This window comes from Triticum urartu, chromosome 2 (assembly GCF_003073215.2).
Source record: "Triticum urartu cultivar G1812 chromosome 2, Tu2.1, whole genome shotgun sequence".
Lineage (NCBI taxonomy): Eukaryota > Viridiplantae > Streptophyta > Magnoliopsida > Poales > Poaceae > Triticum > Triticum urartu.
Genome location: NC_053023.1, coordinates 148,467,327 through 148,489,156, shown reverse-complemented (window position 1 = coordinate 148,489,156; position 21,830 = coordinate 148,467,327).

Here is a 21,830-nt window from a genome sequence, read left to right as displayed (position 1 = left end):
TGGATCTTCCTTGAATATTACCTTGGGGGTGCCTTGGGCATCCCCAAGCTTAGGGTCTTGTCACTCATTATTCTCCTGATATCGACATCTCACCCAAAACTTGAAAACTCCAATCACACAAAACTAAACGAAACTTTGTGAGATATGTTAGTATGATAAAGAGCAAACCATTTCACTTTTGGAAATGTCAAAGACAAGATTCATAATTGTTATAAAACAATGCCTACTGTAGGGTATCATTTCCACAATTTATATTGAGCAATATAAGCCATGGAAACTAGAAAACAAGCAAACTATGCATTGAAAACAGAATCTGTCAAAAACAGAACAGTCTGTAGTAATCTGTACTCCAACCATACTTCTGCTACTCCAAAACTTCTGAAAAAATAGGAAAACCTGGGAAATTTGTATATTAATCTTCTTCAAAAAGAATTATCAATTTATCACGCTTCTGTTAAAAATGAGAATTGTTTTCCAGGGCACAAAAGTTTCTGTTTTTCAGCAAGATCAAATCAACTATCACCGCAAGCCATCCCAAAGGTCTTACTTGGCTCTTTATTGAAACAAAAGCAATAAAACATGATTACTGCAGTAGCCTAATCATGTTAGCACACAAAAAAGTATGGGTAAATATTGCGTTGTCTCCCAACAAGCGCTTTTCTTTAATGCCTTTTTAGCTAGGCATCATAATTTCAATGATGCTCGCATGAAAGATAAGAATTGAAACATAACGGGAGCATCATGAAGCATATGACTAGCACATTTAAGTCTAACCCACTTCCTATGCATAGGGATTTTATGAGAAAACAACTTATGGGAAAAAGAATCAACTATCATAGGAAGGCAAAACAAGCATAACTTCAAAACTTTCAACACATAGAGAGGAAACTTGATATTATCACAATACCAACAAGCATATGTTCCTCCCTCATAATAATTTTCAATACCATCATGAATGAACTCAACAATATAACTATCACATAAAGCATTCTTTTCATGATTCACATGCATAAAAAATTTATTACTCTCCACATAAGCAAATTTCTTCTCATCAATAGTAGTGGGAGCAAACTCAACAAAATAGCTATCATGTGATTGAAAATTAAAATCATGATGACAAGTTTCATGGTTATCATTATTCTTTATAGCATACATGTCATCACCATAATCATCATAGATAGCAACTTTGTTGTCATAATCAATTGAAAGCTCTTCCAAAATAGTGGATTCATCACTAAATAAAGTCATGACCTCTCCAAATCTACTTTTATCATTATAATCATCATAAATAGGAGGAATGCAATCATCATAATAAATTTTCTCATTAGAACTTGGGGGACAAAAATATCATATTCATCAAATATAGCATCCCCAAGCTTATGGCTTTGCATATCATTAGCATCATAGATATTCAAAAAAATTCATACTAACACCATCGCAATCATGATCACCATTCAAATATTTTGTGCCATACATTTTATTGACTTCTTCTTCTAACAATTGAGCACAATTTTCCGAACCATCATTTTCAAGAAAGATATTATAAAGATGATCAATAATATGATGCAACCTCAATTCCATTTTTATGTAGTTTTCTTTTATAAACCAAAATAGTGATAAACAAGAAACTAAAAGATTCAATTGCAAGACCTAAAGATATACCTTCAAGCACTCACCTCCCCGGCAACGGCACCAGAAAAGAGCTTGATGTCTACTACGCAACTTTATTCTTGTAGACACGTGTTAGACTCCAAGCGCAGAGTTTTGTAGGATAGTTGCAATTTTACCTCAAGTGGATGACCTAAGGTTTATCAATCTATGAGAGGTGTAGGATGAAGATGGTCTCTCTGAAACGACCCTGCAACCAAATATAAGAAATCTCTTGTGTCCACAACACACCCAATACAATGGCAAATTGTATAGGTGCACTAGTTCGGCGAAGAGATGGTGATAAAAGTGTAATATTGATTGTAGAAATATATTTTTATAATCTGACTAAATAAACACAGAAAGGTAGCAAATAGTAAACGGGCATAAAAACGGTATTGCAATGCTTAAAAACAAGGCCTAGGGTCCGTACTTTCACTAGTGCAATCTCTCAACAGTGCTAATATAATTGGATCATATAACCGTCCCTCAATGTGCAACGAAGAAACACTCCAAAGTTCCTATCTAACGGAGAACATAAGACAGAATTGTTTGTAGGGCACGAAACTACCTCAAAGCTATTCTTTTCGATCAATCTATCCTAGAGTTCGTACTAAAATGACACGAAGCTATTCTTTCCGATTGATCTAACCAAGAGTTTGTACTAAAATAACACCAAAGAAAATTCATATTCATAATATTTAATCCAACACAAAGAACTTCAAACAGTGCCCCAAGATTTGTACCGGAGAAACAAAGACAAGAACGTGCATCAACCCATATGCATAGATTACCCCAATGTCACCTCGGGAATCCGCGAGTTGAGTGCCAAAAAATATATCAAGTAAATCAATACGATACCCCACTATCACCACGAGTATTCAATTGCAAGACATATATCAAGTGTTCTCAAATCCATAAAAGTATTCAATCCGATAACAGTGAAATCTCAAAGGGAAAAACTCAATTCATCCCAACAAGATAGAGAGGGGAAAACACCATATGATCCGACTATATTAACAAAGCTCGCGATACATCAAGATCATGACATATCAAGAACAGGAAAGAGAGAGAGAGAGAGAGAGAGAGAGAGAGAGAGAGATTAAACACATAGCTACTGGTGCAAACCCTCAGCCCCGAGGGTGGACTAATCCCTCCTCATCATGGTGGCCGCCGGGAAGATGAAGATGGCCATCGGAGATGATTCCCCCTCCGATAGGGTGCCGAAAAGGGTGAGGGAGTCCTGGACTATACCTTCGGCCGGACTCCTGGACTATGAAGATACAAGATTGAAGACTTCGTCCCGTGTCCGGAAGGGACTTTCCTTGGCGTGGAAGGCAAGCTTGGCGATACGGATATGTAGATCTCCTACCATTGTAACCGACTCTGTGTAACCCTAGCCCTCTCTGGTGTCTATATAAACCAGAGGGTTTTAGTCCGTAGGACGAAGAACAACAATCATACCATAGGCTAGCTTCTAGGGTTTAGCCTCTTTGATCTCATGGTAGATCTACTCTTGTACTACCCATATCATCAATATCAATCAAGCAGGACGTAGGGTTTTACCTCCATCAAGAGGGCCCGAACCTGGGTAAAACATTTTGTCCCCTGCCTCCTGTTACCATCCGGCCTAGACACACAGTTCGGGACTCCCTACCTGAGATCCGCCGGTTTTGACACCGACATTGGTGCTTTCATTGAGAGTTCCTCTGTGTCGTCACTTTTAGGCCCGATGGCTTCTCCGATCATCAACAGCGATGCGATCCAGGGTGAGACCTTTCTCCCCGGACAGATCTTCGTATTCAGCGGCTTTGCACTACGGGCCAATTCGCTTGGTCATCTGGAGCAGATCGAAAGCTACGCCCCTGGCCATCAGGTCAGATTTGGAAGTTTGAACTACATGGCCGACACCTGCGGAGACCTGATCTTCGACGGATTCAAGCCACAGCCGAGCGCACCGCACTGTCACGATGGGCATGATCTAACTCTGCCGTCGAACAGTGCCCTGGAGGCCGCACCTGTGTCCGCTCCGACCCCTATCTCGGAGCCGATCACACCAATCGAGGATGGGTGGTTAGACACCGCCTCGGGGGCTGCAATCTCTACGGCGATCGAGCCGAACACCAGCCCTATTCTCTGTGAAGCCCGTGACTCCAAGGAGCCGGACTCCTCTCCTGACTCCGAGCCCTCCGCGCCCCTACCGATCAAACCCGATTGGGCGCCGATCATGGAGTTCACCGCTGCGGACATCTTTCAGCACTCGCCCTTTGGCGATATTCTGAATTCACTAAAGTCTCTCTCTTTATCAGGAGAGCCCTGGCCGGACTATGGTCAGCAAGGTTGGGATGCGGATGATGAAGAAATTCAAAGCCCACCCACCACCCACTTCGTAGCCACTGTTGATGATTTAACCGACATGCTTGACTTCAACTCCGAAGATATCGACGGTATGGACGCCGATGCAGGAGACGATCAAGAACCAGCGCCTATAGGGCACTGGAAATCCACCTCGTCGTATGATATATACATGGTGGACACCCCAAAAGAAGGCAATGGCGATGGAACAGCGGAGGATGACCCCTCCAAGAAGCAGCCTAAGCGCCGGCGTCAGCGGCGCCGCTCTAAATCCCGCCGAAGCAAAAATGGTGATTCCGGCACGGGAGATAATAACACCGCGGACAGTGCCGAAGACAACCACCTCCAGCAAGATTCAGCACAGGAGGATGGAGAAGCCAGCCCTCATGAGAGAGCGGCAGATAGAGAGGTCGAGGACGATAATTATATGCCTCCCTCCAAAGACGAGGCAAGCCTCGACGACGACGAATTTGTCGTGCCAGAGGATCCCTTCGAACAAGAGTGTTTCAAATGCAGGCTTATGGCCACGGCGAGCAGCCTCAAGAAAAAACAGCAACAGCTTAGAGCTGATCAAGATTTGCTAGCCGACAGATGGACTGAAGTCCTTGCGGCCGAAGAGTATGAACTCGAATGCCCCTCCAAGAGCTACCCAAAGCGCAGGCTGCTAGCCCAATTAGAGGAGGAAGCACCTAAACCTACATCACCAGCGCATGATGCGGCCGACCGGCTACCCCGTGGCTGCGGCAGAGAGGCCTCTCGGCCCTCCACTCAAGCCGCCCCACGGCGCCGCTTAAAAAATACCAAGGAATGGGAAAACGTGCCAGACCTGCGAGATATATTGGAAGACAAGGCAAGGCAAACAAGATCGATCTATGGATCGCGTGGGTGCCCCACAGCACAAGACGGTACTCGTCACGCCGGATACAGTAAATCCGGCCGGGCCGAACACAGTAGACAAAGCTTGTTTGAGCTGCGTCATGATATAGCCCAATACAGAGGCGCCGCACACCCACTATGCTTCACAGATGAAGTAATGGATCATCAAATCCCCGAGGGTTTCAAACTCGTGAACATCGAATCATACGATGGCACAACAGATCCTGCGGTATGGATCGAGGACTATCTCCTTCATATCCACATGGCCCGCGGTGATGATCTACACGCCATCAAATACCTCCCACTCAAGATTAAAGGACTAGCTCGACATTGGCTTAACAGCTTGCCAAGAGAATCAATTGGTTGTTGGGATGACCTGGAAGCCGCATTCCTCGACAATTTCTAGGGCACTTATGTGCGACCACCAGACGCCGATGACCTAAGCCACATAATTCAGCAGCCAGAGGAATCGGCCAGACAATTCTGGACACGATTCCCATCAAAGAAAAATCCAAGCGTCGACTATCCGGACGCAGAGGCCCTAGCAGCCTTCAAGCATAACATCCGTGACGAGTGGCTTGCACGGCACCTAGGACAGGAAAAGCCAAAATCTATGGCAGCCCTGACGACACTTATGACCCGCTTTTGCGCGGGAGAAGATAGCTGGCTAGCTCGCAGCAATAACATGACCAAGAGCCCTGGTAATTCGGACACCAAGGACAACAGTGGTAGGTCGCATCGCAACAAGAAAAAGCGCCGCATTAACGGCGACAATGCTGAGGATACGGCAGTTAATGCCGGATTCAGAGGCTCTAAACCCAGTCAGCGGAAAAAGCCATTCAAAAGAAATACTCCGGGCCCGTCCAGTTTGGACCGAATACTCGACCGTCATGCCAGATACATGGCACCCCCGAAAAACCAGCCAATCACACCAACAGGGATTGTTGGGTGTTCAAGTAGGCAGGCAAGTTAAATGCCGAAAGCAGAGACAAGGGGCTGCATAGCGATGACGAGGAGGAGCTCCGGCCGCCGAACAACAGTGGACAGAAAGGTTTTCCCCCACAAGTGCGGATGGTGAACATGATATACGCGACCCACGTCCCCAAGAGGGAGCGGAAGCGTGCGCTAAGGGACGTATATGCGATGGAGCCAGTCGCCCCAAAGTTCAACCCATGGTCTTCCTGCCCGATCACTTTTGATTGAAGGTACCACCCCACTAGCATCCGTCATGGCGGATTCGCTGCATTGGTTCTAGACCCAATTATTGACGGATTTCACCTCACTAGAGTCCTTATGGACGGCGGCAGCAGCCTGAACCTGCTTTACCAGGATACAGTGCGGAAAATGGGCATCGATCCCTCGAGGATTAAACCCACTAAAACGACCTTTAAAGGCGTCACACCAGGTGTAGAGGCCAACTGTACAGGCTCAGTTACACTTGAAGTGGTCTTCGGATCTCCGGATAATTTCCGAAGCGAGGAGTTAATCTTCGACATAGTCCCGTTCCGCAGTGGCTATCATGCACTGCTCGGGCGAACCGCATTTGCCAAGTTCAATGCGGTGCCGCACTACGCATACCTCAAGCTCAAGATGCCAGGCCCTCGAGGAGTCATCACGGTCAATGGAAACACCGAACGCTCTCTCCGAACGGAGGAGCATACGGCGGCTATCGCAGCAGAAGTAGAAAGCAGCCTCTCAAGGCAATTCTCCAGTCCGACCATTAAACGTCTGGACGCCGTCAAGCGCGCCCGGAGTAACCTATAACAAGACCGAACAGCATGTTCTGAGCAAGCGTAGCAACGCGGCCCCAACCCCAGCCCTCGCGAACTTGCAAAACCATTGTTGCGCATACATAACTACGCTCTGGAAATACCATGGGCAAAGGGGGAGGGGCACCATCACGGCACGCCCGAAGCACGGCTTAAACCGCACTAGGGGCTGCCGACTTCTTCATTTTCTCTTACTTTCAGGACTCCACTCTTCGGAAGGCCTGTCCAGCAGTGCAATTGCCGCACAAACGATACAACAACCAGGGGAGCAGAAAGCTACGCCGCACTATGGAACTCTAAGGTGGTCTCTATAACGAGCAGTATACCTGTTTCACATACCATTCCGCAGCTCGCCCCTGGAATGGTATGATCGCAGCTTTGATCAAAGCAGAACGATACAGATAGTGCCATAAGCAAAAGTTGGGTTTGCCCGACTCCTATGTTTTGGTACCTTACGTTCCGTTATATCGGCTAAGGTAGCACTAGGAGAACTACTGCGATTGTGCCCCAGTTGAGCTGGGCTAAGCACCTCAGTAGAGAAAGCTAAAACTGACCGCCATGATGAGGCGAGAGCTGGTCGCTTTTCGAGAGGTTTTCGAGTCCCTAAAGACTTACGCCGCTTAGAGCGAGGAGTCGGCTTTGTCCAGCCTAGGCGTGGATAGCGCCCCGAACTCGGTCTTCCGAACACTAGGGGCTTCGCCGAAATTTAAAATTATAGAATTCTATGGCTAAGTGAGAGTGTTCAAGCATTATAGTCCGATTGCCTTGTTCGCTGTGTTGAGCGCCTCCCTCGAAGGACCCAAGAATGGGAAAAGGAGCACTCATGTTTATCCCGAACACCCCAGCACTCGTGGCATGGGGGCAGAAGCCGACGACTCGCCATCTCTCAAATTTGATAAACGGACGCATATAAGGTAATATTTTAAATTCAAAAGCGTTGCTTAGCGCATATGAACATGTTTTCAGCGTACATGATCACAAATGCGAGTTTACTCGAAAATTACATCTTTGGAGCATTCATCCGCTATAAGGCGGGCACCCTTCAGGATGCCCTCATAATACGCTTCCGAGACGCGATGCTCCTTGCCCGGCGGCGGCCCGTCCTTCACAAGCTTCTTCGCATCCATCTTGCCCTAGTGCACTTTAGCACAGGCAAGCGTCCTACGAGCACCTTCGATGCAGACGGAGCACTTGATTACTTCAAGCTGTGGATAGGCATCCACCAGCCGCCTCACCAGCCCGAAGTAGCTACCAGGCAGAGCCTCTCCAGGCCAAAGCCGAACTATGAGGCCCTTTATGGCCTGTTCGGCCACCTTGTGGAGCTCGACCATTTGCTTCAGCTGGTCGCTCAAAGGCAGCAGGTGTCCGGCCTCAGCATACTGAGACCAGAACACCTTCTCCGTCGAGCTCCCCTCCTCGGCCGGTAGTAGGCAGCGGCATCAGATGCACTGCGGGGCAAATCTGCGAATGCTCCTGGAGAGCTCCGGACTCGGGTAAGTAACAAGTAATTCACTTTCACGTGCTTGCTTTGCATAATGAATGCCTTACCCACTGCTATCTTCTTCATCGCTTCAATTTCTTAGAGGGCTTTCTAGGCTTTGGCCTTGGCAGACTTCGCGCTTTTGAGGGCTACCACAAGCTCGGACGCTTGCATCTTTGAGTCAAGCTCCAAACTCTCGTGTCTTTTCACGAGAGCCTGGAGCTCTTTCTGCACCTCCTCCACCCGTGCCTCCTGCTTCCCTCTCTCTGTGCGCTCCGCGGCCGCTCTGTTTTCGGCCTCGGACAGCGCTTTCTTAAGGGTTGCCACCTCGGTCGTGGCCCCTATAATAGCACGTTGATCCTGTCACCTTTTGCAACCACATCTTCTCTATATACTTGCACAAGGTATTACTTACCTTCCTTATCCTCGAGTTGCCTCTTGGCATGGCCGAGCTTGTTCTTGGACCGCGCGAGGTTTTGCTTCAGCGTATCCACCTCCGCAGTTAGTGCGGCGGAGGCCAGCAGCGAAGCCTGCATACGCATATTGACTTAATTATGTTAGACTCCTGCCAATGTTATTAGATCCTCTATTCGGCTTTTCTTTCCGAACGCCGAACAGTGCATCAGGGGCTACTGTATATGCGGTGATATTTTTACATATTCTTTACTTACCTCAAAGCCTGTTAGAAGGCTGGCACAGGCTTCAGTCAGTCTGCTCTTAGCGGACTGAACCTTCTGGATCACCACACTCATAATAGTGCGGTGCTCCTCGTCGATGGAGGCGCCGTTAAGCACCTCCAGCAAATTGTCCGGTGCCTCCTGTTGGACGGAGGTCACCGGCTCGGTAGGCTTACTCCTCTTGGAAGGAGGCTGCCTACCGGAGTCCGGAACCGTTGAAGGTTCCGGCGCAGTGTCCGGCTCAAGGCCGGACTTGGAGCCCTTGGGGGTTCTATTCCCTTTACGCCTGGAGTCCAGGAGGTAGCCTTGTGGCGCCTCCAGGACCACCTCCTCCTGGCTTGGAACCTGTTGGGACGCCACCTAGGCATCATCCGTAGGGTGGGGAGAGGTAGCCGTCGGAAGCGAATTCACATCCGACGAATCCAGGGAGCCGCTCGACGACTCGTCGAGCCCGGCCTTGGGCGGACTGCATAGTAATATTCGGCGTAAGAAGGAGGTGTGCAAGAAAGGAACACTATGAATTGCTCTGGTGTCCGAATACTTACGATCTCGTCAGGGGCTTGGCCCTGTGGGGCCACTCCTCTTCGCCGTCATCGGCGTTGGTGGAGTAGTCCGGAGGAAGGGTCTTCCCCTTCTTGGACCCTTCGGCCTCCCCAGTTGGGGCGGCCTTCCTTTTCTTCCCTCCCCCCGCTGGAGGGGGAGAGGTCTCTTCTTCCTCCTCCTCATCTTCACGGGAGGAGTGCGTCTTGGAGTCGTCGGATGATGAACCCGACACCTCCAGGCGTCGGGCACTCTTTCGAGTCCCCGTGGCCTTCTTCTTGGCCTTCTTCTCCGGCACCACATAGGGTGCCTGAACCAGCAGCTTCGCCAAGCGAGCGTCCGCTGGGCCTTCGGGCAAAGGAGCTCGACAGTTGATCTGTCCGGACGTCTCCTGCCAAACCTGTCAATGGTAAGGGAGCTCAGATCCCGCATGGAGTCAAACTATGAAAAACTAATACCCTGTAAAAGGTAAAAACGGCTTACCTCACTAGCGTGATGCTGCGTGTTGAATCCGCGATCCTCGGTAGCGGATGCGGGGGCCTCGGCACGCTTGAAAAGCACCTTCCAGGCATCTTCGTATGTCGTGTCGAAGAGCCTGCTCAGAGTTCGGAGCTGCGCCGGGTCGAACTCCCATAGGTTGAAAGCCCGTTGTCGACACGGGAGGATCCGGCGGATGAGCATAACCTGGACTACGTTGACAAGTTTGAGCTTCTTGTCCACCAGGGTTTGGACGCATGTTTGGAGTCCGGTCAACTCTCCTTTTTTGCCCCACGACAGGCCCGTCTCTTTCTAGGAGGTGAGCCGCGTAGGGGGTACGGATCGGAACTCGGGGGCTGTGACCCATTCAGGGTCGCGTGGCTCGGTGATGTAAAACCACCCCGATTGCCACCCCTTTAGGGTCTCCACGAAGGAGCCCTCGAGCCATAGGACGTTGGGCATCTTGCCCACCATGGCGCCCCCGCACTCTACCTGGGTGCCGCGCACCCCCTTCGGCTTGACATTGAAAGTCTTGAGCCATAGGCCGAAATGGGGGCGGATGCGGAGGAAGGCCTCGCACGCGACGATAAACGCCGAGATGTTGAGGACAAAGTTCGGGGCCAGATCGTGGAAATCCAGGCCATAGTAGAACATGAGCCCCCGGACAAATGGGTGGAGAGGGAAGCCCAGTCCACGGAGGAAATGGGGGAGGAACACCACCCTCTCATGGGGCGTAGGGGTGGGGATGAGCTGCCCCTCTTCGGGAAGCCGGTGCGCAATGTCATTAGACAAGTATCCGGCCTTCCTCAGTTTTTTATTGTGTCCCTCCGTGACGGAGGAGACCATCCACTTGCCTCCTGCTCTGGAGATGACTGGAGAAGGTTGAGGTGGGGTGTGTGGACTTGGGCGCTGGAGCTCGAGTGCGCCGAAATGGATAGGCAAAGGAGGAAGAAGGCGTGGACGAAAAGGTGGATCCTTATCCTCTTATATGGGCGAACGCGACTATGCGTCCCCACCAGCCTGGTAAAACTTGCTTATCTCCCAAGCGCCGTAATCAATGGCGTGGTTGGGCTACCCACGCCGTATTGATGAGAATCCCGGAATAAGGGGACACGATCTCTGCTTTGACAAGACGTGCCAAGGAAACCGCCTCGCTAAACGCGCTGAGGTGGGACAGTAAAATGATTCGAATAAAGACTTGGCCGTGGTGTGATGTCATGCTACGGAATACGTCAGCAGATTAGATTTGTGTAAATATTATTCTCTCTATGGCGATATGTGGAAACTTATTTTGCAGAGCCGGACACTGCCTTTGTGTTCAAAATCTTCTATGAAGTACTTGGAGGAGGAACCCGCCTTGCAATGCCGAAGACAATCTGCGCGCCGGACTCGTCGTCATTGAAGCCTGGTTCAGGGGCTACTGAGGGAGTCCTGGATTAGGGGGTGTCCGGATAGCCAGACTATACCTTCGGCAGGACTCCTGGACTATGAATATACAAGATTGAAGACTTCGTCCCGTGTCCGGAAGGGACTTTCCTTAGCGTGGAAGGCAAGCTTGGCGATACGGATATGTAGATCTCCTACCATTGTAACCGACTCTGTGTAACCCTAGCCCTCTCTGGTGTCTATATAAACCGGAGGGTTTTAGTCCGTAGGACGAAGAACAACAATCATACCATAGGCTAGCTTCTAGGGTTTAGCCTCTTTGATCTCATGGTAGATCTACTCTTGTACTACCCATATCATCAATATCAATCAAGCGGGACGTAGGGTTTTACCTCCATCAAGAGGGCCCGAACTTGGGTAAAACATTGTGTCCCCTCCCTCCTGTTACCATCCGGCCTAGACGCACAGTTCGGGACCCCCTACCCGAGATCCGCCGGTTTTGACACCGACAAAGGATATAGATTGGTTTTTGGTGGCTACAGAGCCTTGCGGCGGTGGAACTTCTGATCTAGGTTAACCCCGAGGGGTTCTGTAATTTTTGGGAAATTATAGGGTAAAGAGGGGGTGCGGGAGGCCACCGAGGTGGGCACAACCCACCTGGGCGTGCCTGGGCCCCCAGGCGCGCCCTGATGGGTTGTGCCCCCTCGGGGCACCCCCAGGTGCTGCTCTGGCCCATCCTGGGTGTTCTGGTCCATAAAAACTCTCCAAAAAGTTTCACGGTGTTTGGACTCCGTTTGATATTGATTTCCTGTGATGTAAAAAACAAGAAAAAAAACAACAACTGGCACTGGGCACTGGGTCAATAGGTTAGTCCCAAAAAATGATATAAAGTTGCTATAAAATGATTGTAAAACATCCAAGAATGATAATAAAATAGCATGAATACTTCATAAATTATAGATACGTTGGAGACGTATCAGTCTACAATGAACTACTCATGCATCATCGGAGAGTTACCAATGAGGATGATGAACCCCTCCGTGATGGTGTCTAGATTGTATTTGTGGTTTCTGGAACTTGTGGCAGCTGGAATTGTGTTTTGTCGACTCTCCTAGGGTTTTTGGATTTTCAGGGTATTTATAGAGCAAAGTGGCGGTGCGGGAGGCGGACGAGGTGGGCACAACCCACCAGGGCGTGCCTGGCCCCCAGGCCTGCCCAGGTGGGTTGTGCTCCCCTTAGAGCCCCCCTCTGGTACTTTTCCATGGCCCAACTTGTGTCTTCTGGTCCAGAAAAAATCTCCCAAAAGTTTCACTGTGTTTGGACTCTGTTTGGTATTGATTTTCTGCGAAGTGAAAAACAAGCAAAAAACAACAACTGGAACTGCGCACTATGTCAATAGGTGAGCCCCAAAATTGATATAAAGTTGCTATAAAATGATTGTAAAACATCCAAGAATGATAATATAACAGCATGGAACAATAAAAAATTATAGATATGTTGGAGACGTATCAGCATCCCCAAGCTTAATTCCTACTCGTTCTCGTGTAGGTAAATGATAAAAACAGAATTTTTGATGTGCAATGTTGCCTAACATGTTCATCACATATTATTTTCTTTTGTAGCATGGAGATTTGGACTTTTATATGATTCAAAGCAATAGTCTAGTTTTGACATGAAGATTTCAATAGTCAATCATATCAACAAGCAACCATGTCTTTCAAAATATCAACACTAAAGCAAGTTATTCCTAGCCCATTATGCTCAATCATTGATCCATTCATGAAACACACTCGCATATATTAGCCACCCAATGTTCAAGTATGATCATAGTGCCCCTTATTTGGTGCTTTATAAGAGAAGATGGAGACTCAAATAAAAATAAAAATTGCATAAAGTGAAAAGAAAGGCCCTTCGCAGAGGGAATTAGGGATATGTAGAGGTGCCAGAGCTCAAAGTAGAGAAAGATGGAGATAAAACATTTTGGGTGGCATGCGTTTCCTGTCAACAAAAATGATCAAGTAGTTCCCCATACTTTCCATGCTAGATATATCATAGGTGGATCCCAAACAGAAAATAAATTTTATTCCATTTTTCACCATACTTTCACATTCCACGGCTAACCGAGTCCACGGGTACCGTCCATACCAACACTTTCCAAGGAATTTATTATTTGTCAACATAAAGTAAATTCATTTTTCATTTCGAGACTAGGCATCCCTAATACCTTTGTAATACTCTCGTGTAATGACAAGTGAATAAACACTCATCTTGAGAATAACACATCTAGCATGGAAAAATATCAGCCACACCCTACCGTTTCATGAGTGGTACAAGCACACAAAAAGGAAATTTATTTTGAAAATTAGAGATGGCACATACAAATTTGCTTAGAATGGCACTGAAATACCGCATATAGGTGGGTATAGTGGACTCATATGGCAAAACTGGTTTTAAGGATTTTGGATGCACAAGTAGTAATCATACTTAGTACAAGTGAAGGCTGGCAAAATATTGAGAAGCATCCAACCAAGAAACGAAAAATCTCATAAGAGAGCATTAAGCATAACTAACATCGAATAATGGACCATGAGTAGGATGTAATTTCATTGCATAACTATTGACTTTCGTGCTTGCATAGGGAATCACAAACCTTAACATATACTAAACCACAGTAACTCATCAACATGACTCACATATTATATTATCATATCACAAAACTATTACAAAGAATCAAGTTTATTTTTTCCAATGATCTTCATGAAAGTTTTTATTATGTCCCTCTTGAATATCTATCACTTTGACACTAATTTCATAATTTGCTTTTAATAGCTCAAACAAATCTGAGTGAAGAACATGAGATAAAAATTTCTTCTTTCAAAATAATTTAAGTGAAGCATGAGAGAATTTCTTCAAAATTTTACCAACTCTCAAATAAATCTATGTGAAGCATGAGAACATTTCTTCAAAAATACTAAAGCACACCGTGCTAAAAAAAGATATAAGTGAAGCATTAGAGAAATTCCATAGCTCAAAAAGATTTAAGTGAAGCATAGAGAGCAATTATAATAAGTCATATTATAATTTTGGCTCCCCCAAATAGGTGTGTTCAGCAAGGATAATTGACTACAACTAGAAAGCAAAACAAGAAAAGACTCATATAATACAAGATGCTCCAAGCAAAACTCATGATATGTGACGAATAAAAATATAGCTCCAAGTAAAATATCGATGGTCGTTAGAAGAAAGAGGGGATGCCACTCGGGGGCATCCCCAAGCTTAGTTGCTTGTTCCTATTTTAGATAATATCTTGGGATTCCAAGGGGCATCCCCAATCTTAGGCTCTTCTTACTCCTTATTCCCTCATCCATCGTGATCTCACCCAAAACTTGAAAACTTCAATCACACAAAACTCAACAAACCATCGGGAGATCCGTTAGTATAACAAAGCAAATCACTATTCTAAGTACTGTTGCAAACCCATTCATATTTTATTTTTGCATTATATCTACTGTAGTCCTACTTTACCATGACTTATACCCTCCAATACAAACCATAGATTTATCAAAATAAGCACACAACGCAAAGAAAACAGGAATCTGTCAAAAACATAATAGTCTGTAGCTATCTGAAAACTTTGTATACTTCTGTAACTCCAAATATTCTTAAAAATTAGGACAACATGGGAAATTTGTATGTAAATCTTGTGTAAAAAATTAGGATTTTATCGCGCTTCTGTTAGAAACTAAAATTGTTTTACTGGGCGCAAAAGTTTCTATTTTTCAACAAGATCAAATCAACTATTACCCAACATGATCCCAAAGGCTTTTTTTGGCACAAACACTAATTAAACATAAAAACACAACCATAACAGTAGCATAATTGTGCAAACACTCAAGGATGGAAAGAAAAAGACAAAAATAAATTTATTCATCGGGTTGCCTCCCAACAAGCGCTATCATTTTATGCCCCTAGCTAGGCATAACACAAAGATCTAAGTATTGTCATCTTTAGTTCTAGATCCATAAGATATCATCATGATTGATTCATATGATGTATTAATTCTTGTTCTAGGGAAGTGTTCCATACCCTTCCATAGTGTAAATTGAAATTTAATATTGCCCTCTTTCATATCAATCGCGGCGCCAATGGTACGTAAAAACGGTCTACCAAGTATAATTGGACAAGATGGATTGTAATCAATATCAGGAATAATAAAATATATGGGCACATAATTCCTATTTGCCAGAATAAGAACATCATTAATTCTTCCCATCGGCTTTTTAATGGTAGAATCCGCCAAGTGCAAATTTAAAGAACACTCTTCAATATTGGTGAGACCAAGCACATCACATAAATATTTTGGAATTGGGGAAACACTAGCACCCAAGTCACATAAAGCAAAGCACTCATAAGTTTTGATCTTGACTTTAATTGTGGGTTCCCATTCATCATGTAATTTTCGAGGGATTGAAATCTCTAATTCCAACTTTTCTTCCAAAGCTTTCATCATAGCATCAACAATATGTTTAGTAAAAGCTTTATTTTGTTCATAAGCATGGGGTGAATTTATCATGGATTGCAACAAAGAAATACAATCAATCAAAAAAATTATCATAATTAAAGTCTTTGTAGACCAAAAGCGTGGGCACATCACTAGATAAAGTTTTGACCTCTCCCAACCCACTTTTATCATTTTTCTCAACAAGATTTTCACCCTCCAAATTATCGGGATGCCTTCTAACTAAAGTTGAATCTTCTTCAGTCCTTTTATCATCAATTTTAATTTTACTAAAAAAGGAGTCAATAGAAGAAACACCAATCATTTTAAGATCTTCATCATTTTTATGAAAGCAATCGCTAGAAAATGCTCTTTCTAAAAATTCTCTTTTAGCTCTAAGCATAGCGGTTCTTTTCTTACTTTCATCCATAGAAACATATAAAGCTTTAATTGATTCCTCAACCTTACGCACAAAATTTTTCATCTTGAGATTTTCTACATCATGAGAAATTCTATCAATTCTTCCAGACATATCATCAATCTTACTCAACTTTTCTTCTACCGTATTGTTGAAAACTTTTTGAGCATTGAGAAATTATTTAATATTATTCTCAAGATCAGAGATGTTCCTATTATTAATATTATAAGAATTACCATAGGAATTACCATAATTATTAGAGGAATTTCCTAGAAAAGGTCTGGGATTAAAATTACCTCTAGAAGCATTGTTATTAAAATTGTTTTGCGAGACAAAATTCACATCTACGGGATCACTATTTTGATCAATCAAAGTAGACAAAGGAACATCATTAAGATCAATAGGAGCATTTTAATTACCAGCCAACTTCATAAGAGCATCAACTTTTTCACTCAAAGAATTTATTTTCTCAACCGAATTAACCTTTTTACTAGTAGGAGCTCTTTCGGTATACCATTATGAATAATTTGCCATAATATTATCAAGCAATTTAGTAGCTTCACACAAAGTAATTTCCACAGAAGTACTACCCACGGCGGAATCTAAAAGATTTCTAGAAACAAAATTCAATCCCGCATAAAATTTTCGTATGATCATCCAAAGATTTAAACCATGAGTAGGACAAGTTCTTAGCATCAATTTCATTCTTTCCCAAGATTGCCCAACATGTTCATGCTCAAGTTGCTTAAAATTCATAATTTGGGTTCTAAGGAAAACAATTTTCGTGGGCAGAAAATACTTAGTAATAAAAGCATCTTTGCTCTTATCCCAAGAATCGATACTATTGCGAGGCGAAGAAGAAAACCAAATTTTTGCACGATCTCACAAAGAAAATGGGAATAATTTTAACTTCACAATATCATTGTCCACATCTTTTTTTTGCATATTGCATAATTCTACGAATGTGTTAAGATGGGACGTGGCATCCTCATTAGGAGTACCGGAAAATTGATCTTTCATAACAAGATTCAACAAAACGGCATTAATATCACAAGATTCAACAAAATGTGTTAAGGAGCAATTGGAGTGATAATAAAATCATTATTATTGGTATTAGAAAAATCACACAACTTGGTATTTTGTTGAGTCATCGAGACTACGCAAATAAGATCGCACACAAAAACAGATCTGACGAGAAAACGGCGAACAAAAAAGGAGGCGCTTTTGTGGCAGGAACAGATGGCTCTCCCACCTCCCCCTCCAAGGCGACTCGAAGGGCGACTCCACCGGCGATCCATGGCTCTCCTTCCTCGTGATACTCTCCGGTCAAGATGGTTCCTCCCCTCCTGGATCTCTCCCCGAGTGTGGGTTTTGCTAACAAGGTCAGAGCAAGGTTCTCCACTCCTGTTCATTGTCTTGATCCTAGTGATGATTTTCATCTTGTTGTCTCCTTTAGCCACTCCACCTTTCCCCTCAACGTTGAGCACGTTAGCCTTGCGCTTGAGGCATGTGTTGGTGGATCTCCATCTAGCCTTCATGTCTGCCATCTACGTGGTCTAGTTTTTAAATTTTCTGTGATTTCTAAGGCGGTTTGATTTATGATCTACCAACTTAGATCATTTAAGTGCCCCAGTTTCTCTTGTTATTTCCATCTATGGGGTTTTGGTGGTCCTGCTTGGATCAGAGAATACAACTCATGGCTCTACGAGATTGATCATGAATGGACCATGGTTGCCAGATCTCCTCGACGTATGCTCACCAGTGCAAACTCCGTTCCAGTTGGCCGCCGTCCACCTCCTCCGCCAACGACATGCCATACCCCAGCTATCACCCACAATCCCGCATCCATCTCGGATCACGAGCCAAATTCGGGTGCGATGGTTACGTTTCAAAATTCTATCCCTATCTTTCCTAACCTGGCACATCAACCCACCAACCAAACCCACAACAGCGACCGCCGTATGCAGATCTCGGCCCAACAACCACTATCAAACCCAAGTCGGTCCAATCACGCAGCCCAAGCCCCCCCCCCAATGTCAGTTCTTATCATCATATTTCTCAGCATTTATCCCTATGTGGGAAATGTTTATCACCTGGCCACCTCCGTGCTGATTGCAAAACTCAATTCCGATGCCGTAGTTGTTATCGATATGGCCATATATCTCGTTTATGTTACAACTCCCAACGCAATCCTCCCGTATATCAGGTCAAATCCCACCTACCTACCAACCCATTACCTGAAACCCTTAACTCGTGTGATGACTCGTCTCCCCAAAACACCACCCCCCCTCCTCTATTCGACCGCCCAACCTGCCAAACCCCCTGTTCGCTGGCTCATCCCTGCTCTACCCCGCCATTATTCTCCACCACCTCATCATCTTCCTCCAATTCCATGGCCACCTACCCAAGCGACCCGCTTCCTCTGCTCCCTCCTGGCACTACCATCATGGAAGCTGACGGCAATCGTCGACGTTGTACCTACCACTTCCTTGGTGGCGAGCCTCTGGTCCAATCTGGGGACTGGGCCATCATCTCCCTTGCTCCTCCACCGGATCCTAACCAGTTTGATATGGATGCCATGCTCATACGTCACTTCCTTCACCACGAGCATGGTTTTCGTATTGCGGAGATATCTAAGTGCAGGATGGGGGCTGCCTTCGTCAGGTTTCAGCAAGCCTGCGACATCGACACCGTCATCGCCAACAGCCCTTCCTTCGTTGGGGACTCGATCCTCAGAGTTATTCATCATGACAGAGGTATTAATCATAGAGACTGCACCTTCTCACATGATGCTTGGATTATGATGGTGAACTACCCATTTGAGGCTTGGAGACCTGATAAAGTTAGAGAGTTTGTCGGTGGTTTTGCTAAGTTCTTTGTTTGGAACGGAGACATGTCAAATAGAGCACGTATTCTGGTCAAAGTTAGAGTTCCTGATCTGTTGGATATTCCTGTTAGTCATGTTATTTGTGAGAGTTTAGATGACTTTGGTCATGGGCAGTCCTGGACTAGTGTTGTTTACATTCTGCAATCTGATCTTCTTGGAGCTATGGGAGGGTATGGAGATCCGATCCCTCCTGATAGTGTGATGCACCCTATGCCACTTGCTCCATTTGGAGGAATTTGGCATGACGCTGATTTCCATGCTCAGGCAAACCATCAGGCTACACCAGCTGCCCATCATGCTCCTGCTGATAACAATGAGGACATCCCTATGGTTCACACTCCCCCACAAAGCCCTGAAGTTGCTCAGCAGAACCAACCTCTCCAGCCTGCAGTCGAAGGCGTTGATGCTTTCATTGCAATGCATGACATGATGTCAAAAATTATGGCTGTTGCTCCTGTCATTATTGATCAGCTCTTAGGCTCTGATGTGGTTAGTACCAGATGTCAGATACTTTGTGTGGAGGATGATCATGGACCTGTCAAGAAGTGCCTGATGACTGTCACTACTGTTCTCCCTTGGGATCCTGTTAAATCATCAGTGATGTTAACTGAACTTCCTGAAATGTCTGAACTTTCCGAATCTTCTAGCATGCAAAACTCTAAGCAAGTTCCATCTCCAGCTATGCTCGACTTCATGGCAGCAACCAAAGTTCTCCTGTTGATGGGCCACCACTTGAGCTGGCAGATCCAATGCTTATTGCTGTTACCTCTCCAGCTGTCAATAAAAGGAAGAAGAACAACGCCCCGTTGGATGTTAACGATCTTCGACACAGCCGTTGTCTTGCTGTACTGAGTGTGGGGTTTAAGAATGAAGCTTCTACAATCAAGGCTAAGAACATAGGCAAGTGCCAGAAGAACCTGAATGCAGAATTTGAATATGAGATTGTGGATCCCTCTGCCCATCCTTCGCCTGAACTACCACTCGACACCATCCAAGCTAGCGCCACCAAGTAGTGTCAGATACCTCCTGAGGAGGTCCCTGGAGAGAAACTGAAGGCCTCGATGGATTATGAATAATTATAGATTTTATCTCAGTTGGTCTTGCTGTATAAAGACCCTACCTGGCCTTATGCCATACATTTATTTTCCTTGGTCCTGGAATGCTACTTTTGCTTTATTTATGAACCTGGTTTGTAAGGAGTTAAACTCCAATATTTGCTTATGTTGGTGGAACATCAAGTCCTTTTTATGTTACATGATTAGTTATCTGAATGGTCAGTTCTGTTATGGTCAAATTTTCTATCAGTTTATTGGATGGATCATCATGTTTTTCTTATATCACAATTTGAGTTGGCCGAATGGTCAATTATGTTATGAACAGTCAAACATTGGTAGGATCTCTTATCGAAACTACTGGATACAATTTTCCTCGCCTAAAATTGCATGTTGTCATATTTATGTGGGTATGATTAATTCATTACCCTATGGATTATATTTCCCAATACATTTCAATGAATAGGAATTGGAATATCTTAAATTGGAATGTTAGAGGAATAAACTCTCAAACTAGATGGGATGATTTGAGAGCAAAGATTGAGGAAAGTAATTGTGGTGTCATTTGCATTCAAGAAACAAAGAGAGATTCATTTGACCAGGCTTACCTCAGAAATTTTTCACCTAGAAGATTCAACCAGTTTGCATATAATCCTTCAGTAGGCTTGTTAGGTGAACTTATTACTATATGGAATGGCAGCTTATTCAGTGGTTCTATAGTCAGTCAATCTTCCTACCAAATCACTTTCAGGTTGTCATGTAATATATTTGGACACATTTTTATATCAGCAACATATATGGGCCCTATCAAAATGAAGATAAAGTGGATTTCTTTGGTTGGTTGAATAATATTGATGCTTCACAGATGGACCACTAGATGTTGGTTGGTGATTTTAATTTAATAAGGAGCCCTCAGGATACAAATAGACCTGGAGGGGATACAAATATTATGCTTATGTTTAACAGGCTTCTCCAGCAACTTGTGGAGATCCCCCTAAAAGGAAGAAATTTCACATGGAGTAATATGCAAGACTCCCCATTATTGGAAAAACTGGATTGGATATTCACTTCTGCAAACTGGACCGTGACATTCCCAAACACTCTAGCCCATCCACTTACCAGAGTAACTTCTTACCATGTCCCAATTCACATTCAGATTGGCAGTGACATTCCTAAATCCTCCATCTTCAGGTTTAAAAACTACTGGTTTGAATTTGATGGTTTTTATGAAACATTTATCCAATGCTGGAACAAGAACCATCAGCTGGCACACTCTGCTCAAGATATTGCTGCTAGATTCAAATGCCTTAGAATGGGACTCAAGAAATGGAGTAAAAACTTGTCCAAGCTCAACACTAACATTTCTGCTTGTAATTATGTTGTGTCTATGCTGGATGGCATTGAAGATCAAAGAGTACTTAGCACTATGGAAGCTAATTTCAGAAATATTCTGAAGAGGCACATCACCAAATTATTGGAAGTAAAAAGAATTTATTGGAAATACAGATTTAAAATGAGGTGTGTGAAGCTGGATGATGAAAATACTGACTTCTTTCATGCCATGGCTACCCAAAATTTCAGGAAAAACTTCATTACTTCTATCAATGATGAAGATGGAAATACTATCACAAACCATGATCATAAGGCAGCAATCATTTGGAAATCTTTCAAAGACAGATTGGGCAAATCAATTGACCCACCTATGTTATTTAACCTTGAGGAACTTATTCAGCCCAAAGACCTATCTGAACTTGAGGCCCCTTACACT